This window comes from Plecotus auritus (genome assembly GCF_963455305.1).
Source record: "Plecotus auritus genome assembly, chromosome: 12".
Lineage (NCBI taxonomy): Eukaryota > Metazoa > Chordata > Mammalia > Chiroptera > Vespertilionidae > Plecotus > Plecotus auritus.
The window spans coordinates 15,125,693-15,139,330 of NC_137778.1; the positions used below are offsets into that span (position 1 = coordinate 15,125,693).

The 13,638-nt window shown below is 49.6% G+C and overlaps 1 protein-coding gene across 1 annotated transcript in view; it reads right to left on the reverse strand.

Moving 5' to 3' along the window:
- The window catches only part of SPATA45 (spermatogenesis associated 45), a 70,993-nt gene that overhangs the window by 41,115 nt on the left and 16,240 nt on the right, over positions 1-13,638 (reverse strand). The gene's annotated exons all lie outside the window — the stretch shown is intronic.

Below are 13,638 nucleotides of genomic sequence, written 5' to 3' on the forward strand. Positions count from 1 at the left end.
ACCCGGGACCTTTCAGTCTGCAGGCCGACGCTCTATCCACTGAGCCAAACCGGTCAGGGCTGGGTAGTTTTTTTAAAGAGGTCACAAAGAAGGGAATTGGTAGCCCAAAGGAGGATGCTGCCTCCTATGTAACCTGGAAGCCCTAAAAAAGTGCTACCCCCTTCTCGTCCTATTTTCCTTATAATTAGTGTGATGTTTTAAGGCGAGGTTTCCAGCTTTGGGTCCTTTTACAAACAGCGAAATGTTGAGGCCAAGTCATCAAAGTGAAATGTGAAAGAGAATGCATAACATCCATCTGTTACCAGTTACCCTGTAATCAATAGGGACCTCACAATCTAAACAGGGGTCCTCAAACTTTTTAAATAGGGGGCCAGTTCACTGTCCCTCAGACCGTTGGAGGGCAGGACTATAGCTTAAAAAAAAAAACTATGAACAAATTCCTATGCGCACTGCGGGCCCGGGACGAGTCGGCTGCTAAGCAGGACAGGCAGCGGCACCCGGCGGGCTGGATAAATGTCCTCGGTGGGCCGCATGTGGCCCGCGGGCCGTAGTTTGAGGACGTCTGAAAGATCTTTCTCTGATCTCTTAGAGAATCACGACGACATTTACATTTTCAGGGGGAAAAACTACTTCCATCGAGGAAAACAATAAATACAATTCTCACTTTTCACAGCAGGCAAATATGTAAGGTAAGTAACATATTTCTGAAGCCAATTCATGCTCCTGTAACCCACCTGCCCAGTCTCAGCTTCCCAGACCAAGCCATCGGCTGCCACATACTGCCCCTCCCTCGCTGCAAATCAAATTAGTCATTCCTGTGGACAAGCTGCCCCGAGGTGACTTCCGAGGCCTGAACAGGATCCCTTGCCTGGAAAATGCCTTTATGACATTCCCCAGCAGATAAAATGCCTTTGGGCTCCTGTGATAGATCAGTTTCAAAGCATACTGACCGCCAAGAGGAGATGCCATCTCTTAAGTCTGTACTCAGATCTAGACATGTCCTGTGAGCAGGGATGAATAGGACGGAGGAGGAGACGGGGTCTGGAGGCCCTAAAGCCTCGAGAAAGGAGAATGGGGTTCAGGAAGAGAGGGGAGAAAAAGCCTCAGACAGGAAGGACACGGAGCTTCATTTTCCATGTAGACAAAGGTTGCACTTCCCCTTATTCCCATTATTTTAAGCCCACGATGAAATGATGATTATAAAGAGCACAAACCATCAGGAACGAGTAGAAGCTCGATTTCTGGTTGGAGCCCCTAGGTTTTGGCCGATAAATGCTGCTTGAGCACGCCTCTCTTTCTCAGGGAAACACCAGATTCCTCCAGGCACTGAAATGGCCCCAAGCCCCCTGAAATGGATAGATTAAATGTCATAAAGTTTCATAAAGCAGAAAAGTGAGGCTGAAATAAAAGCAACAGTAGCCCAGCCAGAGTAGCTCAACTGGTTGAATGTCGTCGTCCTGTGCACCGAGAGGTTGCTGTTTTGATTCCCAGTCAGGGCACATACCTGGGTTTTGGGTTTGATCCCTAGTTGGGGCACAAACAGAAGGCAACAGATTGATGTTTCTCACATCGATGTTTCTCTCCCTTCCTTTCTCTAAACATGTTCTCAGGTAAGGGTTAAAAACAAAAGTAACAGTGATTTTCTTTTCCGTGAAAACCCTAAACCTTCAAAACATATTTTGACCCAAAACCAAAACAAGTAAGCTCTAGCTCATGCTGGCTAAGGCAGGGTTGATGCGTGGACAGAGCTTCCAATTGCACAATCAGGAGGTTAATATTTGAAAAGACGTTCCTGGAGAGGTCGCACATGGGCACAGACTCATTACCTGCAAACCTATGCCATACTTGGCACTGTTATTTACAAGACGGCTTCCTTGTCCAGCTAGATTATGTTATTCACGTGCATATTTTATTGCCTTAACTGCATCGGGAGCCCTTTGGAGGCATCCATCCTGGCATGCAGGGCAAGGCACGGCCTTTTGAGAGCCTAGAGTCCTAGGTGTGAAACCTGGCTGTCGGATCTTCGAAGCTCACGTAAGCCCTCTGAACTTCTGTTTCATCCTCTACTAAATAGGATGCTATTTCCCACCTTGCAGATTTGTGGAGATGATTAAATTTAAGTGGAAGGCACACCGTTGATCCTTAATAAATCAGGCCCAATATTATTCTCATTGTGAGAAACAGTATAATAGGGACTTGCTGCTGATAAGACTTGAGAGGCACTTGACTGACTTGGGAGAACACGGTGTTCAAGTCTTTGAACTTGAAGCTATTTATAGCAGCTGCCACCCCTGAAATCATTTATGTACAAAGTGTTTAGCCACTTCTGTGTGCATGTGGGTGCAGTGCTGAGCACTGTGTAAAGGAAATGAACCAAAAATGGACTTCTAACGAGATGGTGAAATCTGGGTAAACAGGATGGGAGTCCAAGTACTTGGGCACCAGAGAACAAAACTGAAGTCACCCTGGTGGGCAGGAAAAATTGGTTGCTGTGCTTATTGCACAACCCACAACAAAGGACTTTAAAAAACAAGCTGGGAAGGAAGCTACCCACAAGTCCATGCCATGCATGCGTCATCTTACTAGGTATAAAGCAATGTGTATATTTAACACAACACCATAAACTTTCCCCATGTTATGACATGGCCTACATAGCTCTTATTTTTATTTTGCTTTTAGTTTCCCCAGTTTAATTGAAATATAACATGGTATTTGTTTAAGGTGTTCAACATAATGATTTCATGTATGTATATGTTGTGAAATGATTGCCACCATAAGTTAACATCCATCACTTCAGGTAGTAACAAGTTTTTTTCCTTGTGATGAGAACTTTTAAGATATACTCTCTTAACAACTGTCAAATAACCATTATTATAAATAACTGCATAATAGTCCAATAAGGCTAATATACCATAACTAGAGGCCCGGTGCACAAAATTTGTGCACGGGTAGGGTCCCTAGGTCTGGCTGGTGATCGGGGCCGATCTGTGGTGCGACCAGTGTGGTGATCGGGGCCCCAGCTCGAACCTGCCTTGGCTGGCCTGGCACCGCCTGCTTGCTGGCCCCGCCCGCCGCCACCACCACCACCGCTGGCCGGGGCCTGTGGGCTGAGGGCAGCTCCTGCATTGAGCATCTGCCCCCTGGTGGTCAGTGCGCATCATAGCAACCAGTTGTTCTGCTGGTTGTTCCACTGTTCGGTTTATTTGCATATTAGGGTTTTATATAGATAGATTTATTTAATGGTTCCCTATTCATGGACATGCATGTCATCCACTTACTTGACCTTTATTGAGCATTTGCACTTTTGTCAGGGCTTATGTTAGCAGCTGGAAATATAAACACTTTCCCACTCTCAAAATGCTCAAAGACAACGAAATAAATAGTCAGAGTGCACAGCACTTGGTCAGAGAAGGTATGCCTGCAATGAACCTGGAGCCCTGACCAGGAGTCTCCTCCTGCAGGGCAGGGATCCGCAGGGGCACACTCCGTTCTCAAGGTTGGAATCAGGCTTTCCTCTTCTTTTGAACAGAGGAGACTGTACCACTTAGGAAGCCCTAGTGTCATCGTTTTACACCCCTTATGTCTCTCTTCTCTCTGCCTACTCCACCACTCACCCTCACCTGCTGATTTATCAAAACTTTCTCTCAGCTCCCATTATTTCAAGGGAAGTAATGGCCTGAAGTACAATCGCAGATTGTGTTTGCATTTTATTGTATTTGTTTGTTTGTTTGTTTGTTTGTTTATTTATTTATTTATTTATTTTTAATAAATCTTTATTGTTCAGATTATTACAGGTGTTCCTCTTTTTTTCCCCCATAGCTCCCCTCCACCTGATTCCCCACCCCACCCCATGTCCTTACCCCCTGCCACTGTCTTCATCCATAGGTGTAAGCTTTTTGTCCAATCTCTTCCCGCACCCCTCACACCCCCTCCCCCCTGAGAATTGTCAGTCCACTCCCTTTCTATGTCCCTGATTCTATTATATTTCTGTTCTTCAGATTTTTTATTCACTTGATTTTTAGATTCACTTGTTGGTAGGTATGTATTTGATGTCATTTTGTTGTTCATAATGTTTATCTTTACCTTTTTCTTCTTCTTCCTCTTAAAGAACACCCTTCAGCATTTCATGTAATCCTGGTTTGGTGGTGATGAACTCCTTTAGCTTTTTCTTGTCTGTGAAGCTCTTTATCTGACCTTCAACTCTGAGTGATAGCTTTGCTGGGTAGAGTAATCTTGGTTGTAGGTTCTTGCTGTTCATCACTTTGAATATTTCTTGCCACTCCCTTCTGGCCTGCATAGTTTCTGTTGAGAAATCAGCTGACAGTCGTATGGGTACTCCCTTGTAGGTAACTAACCGTTTTTCTCTTGCTGCTTTCAAGATTCTCTCTTTGTCTTTTACCCTTGGCATTTTAATTATGATGTGTCTTGGTGTGGTCCTCTTTGGATTCCTCTTGTATGGGGTTTTGTGTGCTTCCTGAACTTGTAAGTCTATTTCTTTCACCAGGTAGGGAAAGTTTTCTGTCATTATTTCTTCTAATAGGTTTTCAATATTTTGCTCTCTCTCTTCTTCTGGCACCCCAAAAATTCGGATGTTGGTACGCTAAAAGTTGTCCCAGAGGCTCCTTACACTATCTTCATATTTTTGGATTCTTTTTTCTTTTTGTTTTTCTTGTTGGGTGTTTTTTGTTTCCTCATATTTCAGATCTTTGGTTTGATTCTTGGGGTACGTTGATCTACAGTTGAGTTTCTGTATATTCTTTATTTCAGACAGTGTGTGCTTAATTTCTGACTGATCCTTTTCCATTTTTTTGGCATTCTCATTAAGATCCTTAAAGGTCTCACTAAGTTCCTCAGCGGTTTTTAGAAGATTCTTGAGTAACCTTATAAATGTGGTTCTGAACTCTATGTCGTCCAGTAGTTTGCTTTCCTCCATTTCTCTCATTTGTGACATGTTTCTTTGTCTCCGCATTTTGCTGCTTCCTTGTGTTGATGGAGTGGCTTTGTGTGGTAGGTGACCTATAGGGGCCAGTAGCTCAGCCTTCCCAATCACCTGAGGTGGACGCCTTTGGTACACCCCTTTGTGGGCTGAGTGCAAAGTCTTGTAGTTGAGCTTTGATTGCTGTTGGTACACTGGGAGGAATTGACCTCCAGGCCAATTGGCTATGAGGACCTGCTGTGTCTATAATGTAAGAACTGCTGCGCTGGAGACACGCTTATGGTGCAGGACTTGTTTCAGTGGGGCTTTGGTGCTCACTGAGTCTGCCTCTTGAATGTGTCACTTATGGATGTGAGGAGTTGAAATCTGGTGTCTCACACTGACCACTAGGTACACCAGCTTCTGGATCTCCAATGGGGTGCAGGTCAGCTACTGTCTGAGGCTACCCAGCAGGCACTACAGCGAGAACTACAGTTTTCTCCTCTTTGCTTGGGGTTTGGAGGTTTTGGAGCTGTCTGACCCGGGCTGCAAATTTGCTAAGTTAAGCTGCGATAGCGCAGGCCATTCATATGCTAAAGCCGCTGCTTGGAGCTTGGGTGGGTTGGTAGATTGTGCAGGGTGGGGTCTCAGGGTGTGACTAGGCTAGGGCGTGGCAAACAGCGATGGCTGCCAGTAAGCCGGCTCTGCGTCTCCGACCTTGTCCCCGCATCCCGTGACCCAGCACAGTAAACAATTATTCCTGCGTGCAGCCCTGCAAGCAAGCCTCCCTCACTTTCCGACCCCACGGCAGACAGTCCAGCTTCTCCCCGTAGGAGTTTGGGTCCCCGTCTCCCCAGAAACTGGAGTTCGGAGTAATCGGGAGCTTGTCTCCCTTCGGGTTGAAAACAGCAGCGCTCCCAGTCACCCGTCGCCAGCCTGATTCTCGTGTCTCCGTACCTCATGTCTCCGTACCTCAGCTTTTCAGCGCTTGTGCACCCCTCAATGCTGTTTGCTCTTTCCTTCTAGTTGTAGAACTTCCACTCAGCCAGCTTTCCCGTGGTTCTGGGTGATAGACGTTTTGTCTTTTAGTTGTAGTTTTGAAATTGTTGTGCGAGGCAGCAGTTTAGGTGTTTACCTACGCCGCCATCTTGGATCCTCCCCTGTTTTGTTGTTTTTTAAAGTTATTTCAGAGAGAGAACGGGAGAGTGAGAGATGGACAGAACCATCAACGATGAGAGAGAATCATTGATTGGCAGCCTCCTGCACGCCCCCCACTGAGGACGGAGCCTGCAACCTAGGCATGTGCCCTGATTTGGAATCAAACTGCAACCTCCTGGTTCATAGGTCAATGCTCAACCACTGAGCCACACCAGCAGGGCTGTGTTTGCATTTTAAATTGGTCCAGTCTAAATGGGTAAGGCTCAGATAGTCTCAATCATCCAGTAAAACAGACTAAATAGGCTTTGCACCTCCTTGTGTTCCAGAAATCACTCTGCTTTAGACTGCTGCCTCTTAGGCCTTCAGTAAATCTGACTTTAAAAAAAAAAAATCATTGAAAAGCTGATGACCCATGCCTGGCACAGAGGTGCAAGAGCCATTTCTACTCCAAAAATGGGGAGAGCTCGCCCTCTACTGGTGGGTCTAGGAACTGTTTCATACTCCTTACTGAATTTTTCTAGGATTACTATTGGCCCACCCGTGTGTGTGTGTGTGTGTGTGTGTGTGTGTGTGTGTGTGTGTGTGTGTGTGTGGTGAAACACTATTCATCAATAACCTTTCACATTTTTAGTGACATTTCCAAGACAAGTAATGGAATGGTCGGTGAATGTGCTGACTCAGCTTAGCGGTTCTGCACAACTTCTGTAAAATGAGAAAGAATGTGGAATCCACAAGCCGTTCCTGTGGCTCTCGGGGTGCCCTCTGCCTATGCGGCTCCAGACCAAAGCTCATTCCCATCTCTGCAGGCCAAAGATCAAAAAGCAGTGGGCCTGTGCTGAAATGCAGCAGGCTCAAAGGATGTGGACACAATGTTAGTCTGAGCCAGGTTACTTGGGAATTTGTGAAAGCACGTTCTGCGAGTAACCTGTGCCTGGAAGAGCGAAAGCATCCTGCAAGGGGTAACACCAGCACTGCCCCGTCTTTTGCTTCTCAGGCCGGCTCCCCAATCTTTTTCTCCTGCTGGCACACCTAGAAAAGGATGTTATTAGAACACAAGGAGGTGCAAAGCCTATTTAGTCTGTCTTACTGGATGATTGAGACTACCTGAGCCTTACCCATTTAGACTGGACCGACAGGAGGGCCCCTGGCATGGCCCCTAGTACCCCGGGTCCTGCCTCCCACACTGGGCTCAGGGTGCACTCTCATGGCACACCATAACCCAGAGGTTCTCCACCTCGAGTGTGCCTCAGTCACCTGGCAGTTTAGTTAAAACACAAGGTACCCCGCCCACCCCCAGAGGCTCTGATTCTGCAGATCTGAGGCGGGGCCTGAGAATTTATATTCCTCACCAGTTCCCAGGTAATGGTGATGCTGCTCCAGGGCCCACAGTTTGAGAACTGCCACCCTTCAGTAGCTGCCCACTGGCCTTGCTTCCCCTGGCAGGCCAAGCGCACCCACTGACTGCCTCTCAAGTGAGTCCACCTGGGCTTAGCACCTCTCCCCAAGGATGCTGCCACCATCCCTGCCCCTGAAACACTTCCTCTGGCCTCATACAAGATACAACCTGGCAATTTTTCTCACTGTCCAGAAGGGAGGCTTTTGTATTTCCCCTGTGGTGAGGAACGAGGTAGAGATTTGGTTTCTAGACACCCACAGTTCTGAGCCGGGCGGGGGCACCTGTGACTCTGGTGGAGGAGGAATGCAGATGGCACAGGGGGCCCATCTCCAGCCCATGTGGGACCACACGCCATCAGACACCTGTTTCTGTGCAGAAGCAAACTTCAGCCACCCACGGGGGGGAGGGCAGGCTGATTCCTAGAGAGTGTCGGCTGTCACTCTTCACTGTCTTCCTCCCCGTGCCTTTCCTCTGGACAGATTCAGAAAACAGGGTGGATTTGAGAAGGGAGCCAAGGACTGCTGAGAGGAAGGGAAGTTTGGAAAACCCGCCTCTAGGAAAGCAGTTTCCTCCCTGATGAAGACAGCACCAACACCCTGTGCCCACAGCCCTTTCACTGTCACTCAGCCAGGAAAGCAATCAACACCTTTACCTGGTTTGGAGGAAAGGTAGCAAGAAAGAGAAGAGACTCTGCCCCAGCAAGTGGGCAGGAGATCCACCACTTTACCCAGGTAAATCCATAGGCTTGAAGCTAGGGCTTCTTTCTTCTGAAAGAGCAGAGGAGGGAGGGAGAAAAGCTCTGCGGTCTTGATTTTTATGCTCTAGGAATCACCCAGGACGGCCACACTGGGTCAGACCCACACAGGACACCACTTCCCTGAATTATTCACTTCTAGAACTATCCATATGGGTTTGCCTAACCCTTCCTCTGCCTGTTTATCGCCCTCCCCCCATCTACACTAATAAAAGAGAAAGATGCAAATGGACCGTACCTTTGTGACACCCACCAGTCAATCAGGAGTGAGTATGCAAATTAACCCAACAAAGATGGCGGGTTAATTTGCACACACAGGCGCTGAGCGGCTGGGGGCAGGGCAGGATGCAGGCATTCTGCACCGCCCCAGCTGCTCAGGGCCTCTGGGCAGCATGGGAAGGCAGAGCTGGAGCGGAAAGGGGGTGCCGGCAGCCAGGGAAAGGAAGGCCCGTTCTTGCATGAATCTTCGTGCATCGGGCTTCTAGTTATTTATAAGGATAATGAATTGTATGATAAGGACTTCTTTCTTCTTTTTTAGCAAGATGTAGGGCAAAAGTCCAGTGAACCACACCCACATACTGCCAAGTCAGACACCCAGAGAGAACTTGAAGTTCATATATGTTAGGTTCTTTGATGGCAATTGCATATTGAACGAAGTTCAAGGCATCAATCAAATCGTGCCTTTCTCATGTTTATTTTAGTGATGGTTAAGTAGTTTCAAGTCTGCAGCAGAGAATTTACATGAAAAAGCTACCTTGGTTTTGGGTGACATGTATGGTGAGGTGGCTGAGGCCCATCTGGTGGACCCAGGAGAACAGTGGGGCATCTGGGGACCACTATGTGGACATCAGCCTTGCTCCAGAATGGGGAGGCTCTCCCCCTGACCTGGGGACACGGGCCAGTGTCCCGCATTCCAAAGTCCACTGGAGCTTCCTCCCTGGTCAGAGCTGCCGTTGAGCCGAGCCACCAGCGAGGGGCCTGGGAGCAGAGGGCAGAGCAGCCAAGCAAAGGGTTTCTCTCTTGCTATTGGGATCCCATGGGTTTCTGGGGATGAGAACTGCCTGGCGTGAGACCAGCCCAGAGGGGAAGTGGGCAGTACAGAGAGGTGGCTTTGGTGTTAGATGTTAGAGTGGATATTTGCCCTGCTTCTTACGACCTATGTAACTTTGAGCAGGTCAGTAACCTCTCTGAGCTGAGTCTTAGCACCTGCATGTTGGGAACTAGGTGGGAGTGGGTTAAATGAGACAGAAATTGTGAGTCCTCACACAGCACAGGATGTCCTCTAGACACTGGTCCGGTGCCCTTCCTCCCCCAGCCCTCCCCCAGCATCTGCTTCTCCAGTGCAGAGCCAGGACAAGCCAGATGTCCCACAGCCTGCCCCGCCAGCTGAGTGCACACCCTGGGAGGCCCACAGCTGTCAGCAACTTCCATAAAAGTGCAAATCAGAGACAGTGCCCTGGGTGTGGGGCCTCCTGACCTGCTGTGTCTGAGGTCAGGGGACAAGGGAGAAAGCAAGTGGCTTTGTTTCCTCCTCTAGCTCAGGTGTCAGCCCCATCCCTGAAGTTCCAGGTCACACAGGCTGAAAGGGTGGAGCCCTGAAGGCTCATCTCACCTTCTCTTCTCCCTCCGCTCCCTTGTCCCAGGGTCCCCAAGCTCTCGACAGAGGCCCAGGCAGGGCCCAACCAGCTGAGCCCTGGGCCTTGGGGCCTGGTTGGCAGGACGGCGGCTGGAGTTCTGTGTCCTCCCAGGGAGGCGGCAGCTCTGGTCTTCCGGGTACCCCCTGAGGATGACCGCAGCATTTGGGGGCCTGACCCCTCCTGATCCTAGAGGCTTCTTCCAGCCTCCTGTGCCTGATCCCCATGAGATGTACACACAGGTGGGTTTTCCCGCCTGGAAACAGACTTAGAGTTTGGCCCTGGGCTGGACTCTCGCCCAAGTCTTAAGAGCAGTCCACAAGGCAGACTTGGATGAGCCCTTGCTGGGCCTGTGGAGTCCTCAGCACTTTCCAGAACTCGCTGCCTAATCATCTTCGTATTAGCAGCGGCACAGCCTCCTCGATGGCCACTTGGTGGCAGTGGGGAGCACGTTCCTATCTGCACCCTCCTGCGGGAGCTGCATTCCCGCAGCCCGGAGGGACCCTCAGCCGGTCACCAATCTCTGAGCAGTTAACCAATCTTTCTGAACTGCCTCTCTGACTCAGCTGGACTGCGGTGGGGCTGGGAATCGGCATTTCTAACAAGTCCCTGGGTGTTATGGCTGCTGCTGCTGCTGGTCAGGGAACAGTGTCAGGGCTAAGAGCCCTGCTGGGAGCCCAGTGCCTGCGATCCAACTCTCCCATCTCCCAGGAAATGGGCGCCCTGCCCTCCCCTTTGGGAAGGCTCCTCTCTTCCCATCCCTCTCCCCCAACATCCTTTGTCACTGAATCCCGAGGGCAACTCTCCACCAAAGCCCTCAATGGCCAAACAATTAACCTTTCTCCAACCACAAGGACTCCATAGAGGGGAGGCATCACTGGAGAGAGAACTGGAATTGGAGGGAAGTAACTGGAGAAGGTCAGAGAGGAAGGAGATGCAAGGAGTGAGCCCCATGCATGCGCAGTGGCCCAGAGCTCACCCCAGGATCACCCCCCTCCTCACCGCCACCACCACCCGTGGTACTCCTGGGCCCGGGATGGGGAGACAGTGAGGAAGACCCCGGGAGGCCATGCCCTTGGGGCCCCTCCTGCACTTCGTCCTGGCACCTTTCCCAGGCTCTTTGGGGCATGTGACTGTGTTCCGGCCGGTGGAATGTGGGTGAAAGTGATGCCATCCTACGTGGCCCACAAAAGGCTCCCCTGTGATCCTGCACTCTCTCAGCTGTGGGCCACCTGGATGTCACAGCCTTGGGCTGCCTTGAGGATGATGGAGCCTCTGGGAGGCGGAATGACTGGATGGAGGTGAGCACCCCTCCCAGGCCCATTAGACTGTACGTGATGTGAGAAGAAACAAGTCATCTTTTCTGTCAAAAAGCAGTTTAGACAGCCGCCATTTTGGACTATGTGACTTGGCAGCCGCTATGTTGGCCAAGAACAGTCCACAAGGCAGATTTGGATGAGCCCTTGCTGGGCCTGTGGAGTCCTCAGCAATTTCCAGAACTCACTGCCTAATAATCTTCATATTAGTCCTGGGGGCTGCCCGTCTTGAAATGGCAAAGGCTAACCCAGCCGTGGGCAAACTACGGCCCGCAGGCCGGATCCGGCCCGTTCGGCTGTTCTATCCGGCCCGCGGAGCCGAAAGAGCGGAGGGTTCTCTTGCTCTCCCCTCCGCTCCTTCACCAGCAGCAGTGTTAACATGGCAACATCGGGAAACACGGCCGCAGCTCCTTCTTCTGAGTGGGCGGATTTATATCCGCCCATTCAGTAGAAGGAACAACCTCTCAATCTTCCAGAGGCTCCTTGTAATGCCCGCGGACGCGTCCCCCGACATCACCCTGGGAATGCGTAGACACGTTATCGTGGTGATGTAGGGAGACACGCCCCTGGAGAGCACAGTATCAGAGCATTAGCTAAAAAGGAGACCAACAACACTGTTACCACTGAAGTTGATGTTTTAAAGACCAAAAACCTTTCAACCCAGTCTACATTGCCATCTACATCTATGTCCCGGGCATAATTTGTAAGTTGCACTAAAGAAAATGTTTAATTTACTGCTTACACATTTTGTTCTTTTCTATTTGTTTTAGTTTTAAATTATTTTATTATATTTAAGTTTAATTTGAAAGGCTTTTGTACCTTTCCTTTGTTAGGCAATTTTATTTTGCCTTTGCCATCTTCAATATAAGGTATGTTATTGTGCTATGATTCCTCCATTTTTTGAAGTTTCAAATTATAATAATTAGTGTTTACATTCTTCTTGTTAAAATGTTTGAAATGAATAAAACTATTGAAATAAAAAAAAAAGACCGTACCCTTTTATGTAATGATGTTTACTTAGAATTTATATTAGTTCACACAAACACTCCATCCATGCTTTTATTCCGGCCCTCCGGTCCAGTTTAAGAACCCATTGTGGCCCTCGAGTCAAAAAGTTTGCCCACCCCTGGGCTAACCCCTCTCTCTGAATTAGCCAATCACAAAAGACTGCACCTGAGCTCCAATCAAGAGTGAGGGACAGGTCACGTGCACCAGAGATTATAAAGCCGAAGAGACCACCTCCTCCGTGTGTGCGTGCTTCCAGACCATGTGTGTGCACCCTTCTATGTAGAAGTAAAGATATTTGCCTTGCTGCCTGGCTCCTGAGGATGTTTTGTGTTCTACCAGGAGCCCTGAATTTGGGGGATTGCCTTATTTCTAACACTGAGAGAAGAATAAATGGCTGCGAATTAAGGCTCTGAGACTTCAGGATCTGCCTGTTCTGGCATCAAGCATTCCCTTCACCAGCATATCAGACACCTGCCCATTCCCTTCACCATTGTATCAGACACCTGCCCATTCCCTTCACCATTGTATCAGACACCTGCCCATTCCCTTCACCATTGTATCAGACACCTGCCCATTCCCTGCACCATTGTATCAGACACCTGCCCATTCCCTGCACCAGCGTATCAGACACCTGCCCATTCCCTTCACCATTGTATCAGACACCTGCCCATTCCCTGCACCAGCGTATCAGACACCTGCCCATTCCCTTCACCAGCATATCAGACACCTGCCCATTCCCTGCACCAGCGTATCAGACACCTGCCCATTCCCTGCACCATTGTATCAGACACCTGCCCATTCCCTGCACCAGCATATCAGACACCTGCCCATTCACTTCACCACTGTATCAGACACCTGCCCATTCCCTTCACCAGCGTATCAGACACCTGCCCATTCCCTGCACCAGCGTATCAGACACCTGCCCATTCCCTGCACCATTGTATCAGACACCTGCCCATTCCCTGCACCAGCGTATCAGACACCTGCCCATTCCCTGCACCAGCGTATCAGACACCTGCCCATTCCCTGCACCAGCGTATCAGACACCTGCCCATTCCCTGCACCAGCGTATCAGACACCTGCCCATTCCCTGCACCAGCGTATCAGACACCTGCCCATTCCCTGCACCAGCGTATCAGACACCTGCCCATTCCCTGCACCAGCGTATCAGACACCTGCCCATTCCCTGCACCAGTGTATCAGACACCTGCCCATTCCCTGCACCATTGTATCAGACACCTGCCCATTCCCTTCACCAGCGTATCAGACACCTGCCCATTCCCTGCACCAGCGTATCAGACACCTGCCCATTCCCTGCACCAGCGTATCAGACACCTGCCCATTCCCTGCACCAGCGTATCAGACACCTGCCCATTCCCTTCACCATTGTATCAGACACCTGCCCATTCCCTGCACCAGCGTATCAGACACCTGCCCATTCCCTGCACCATTGTATC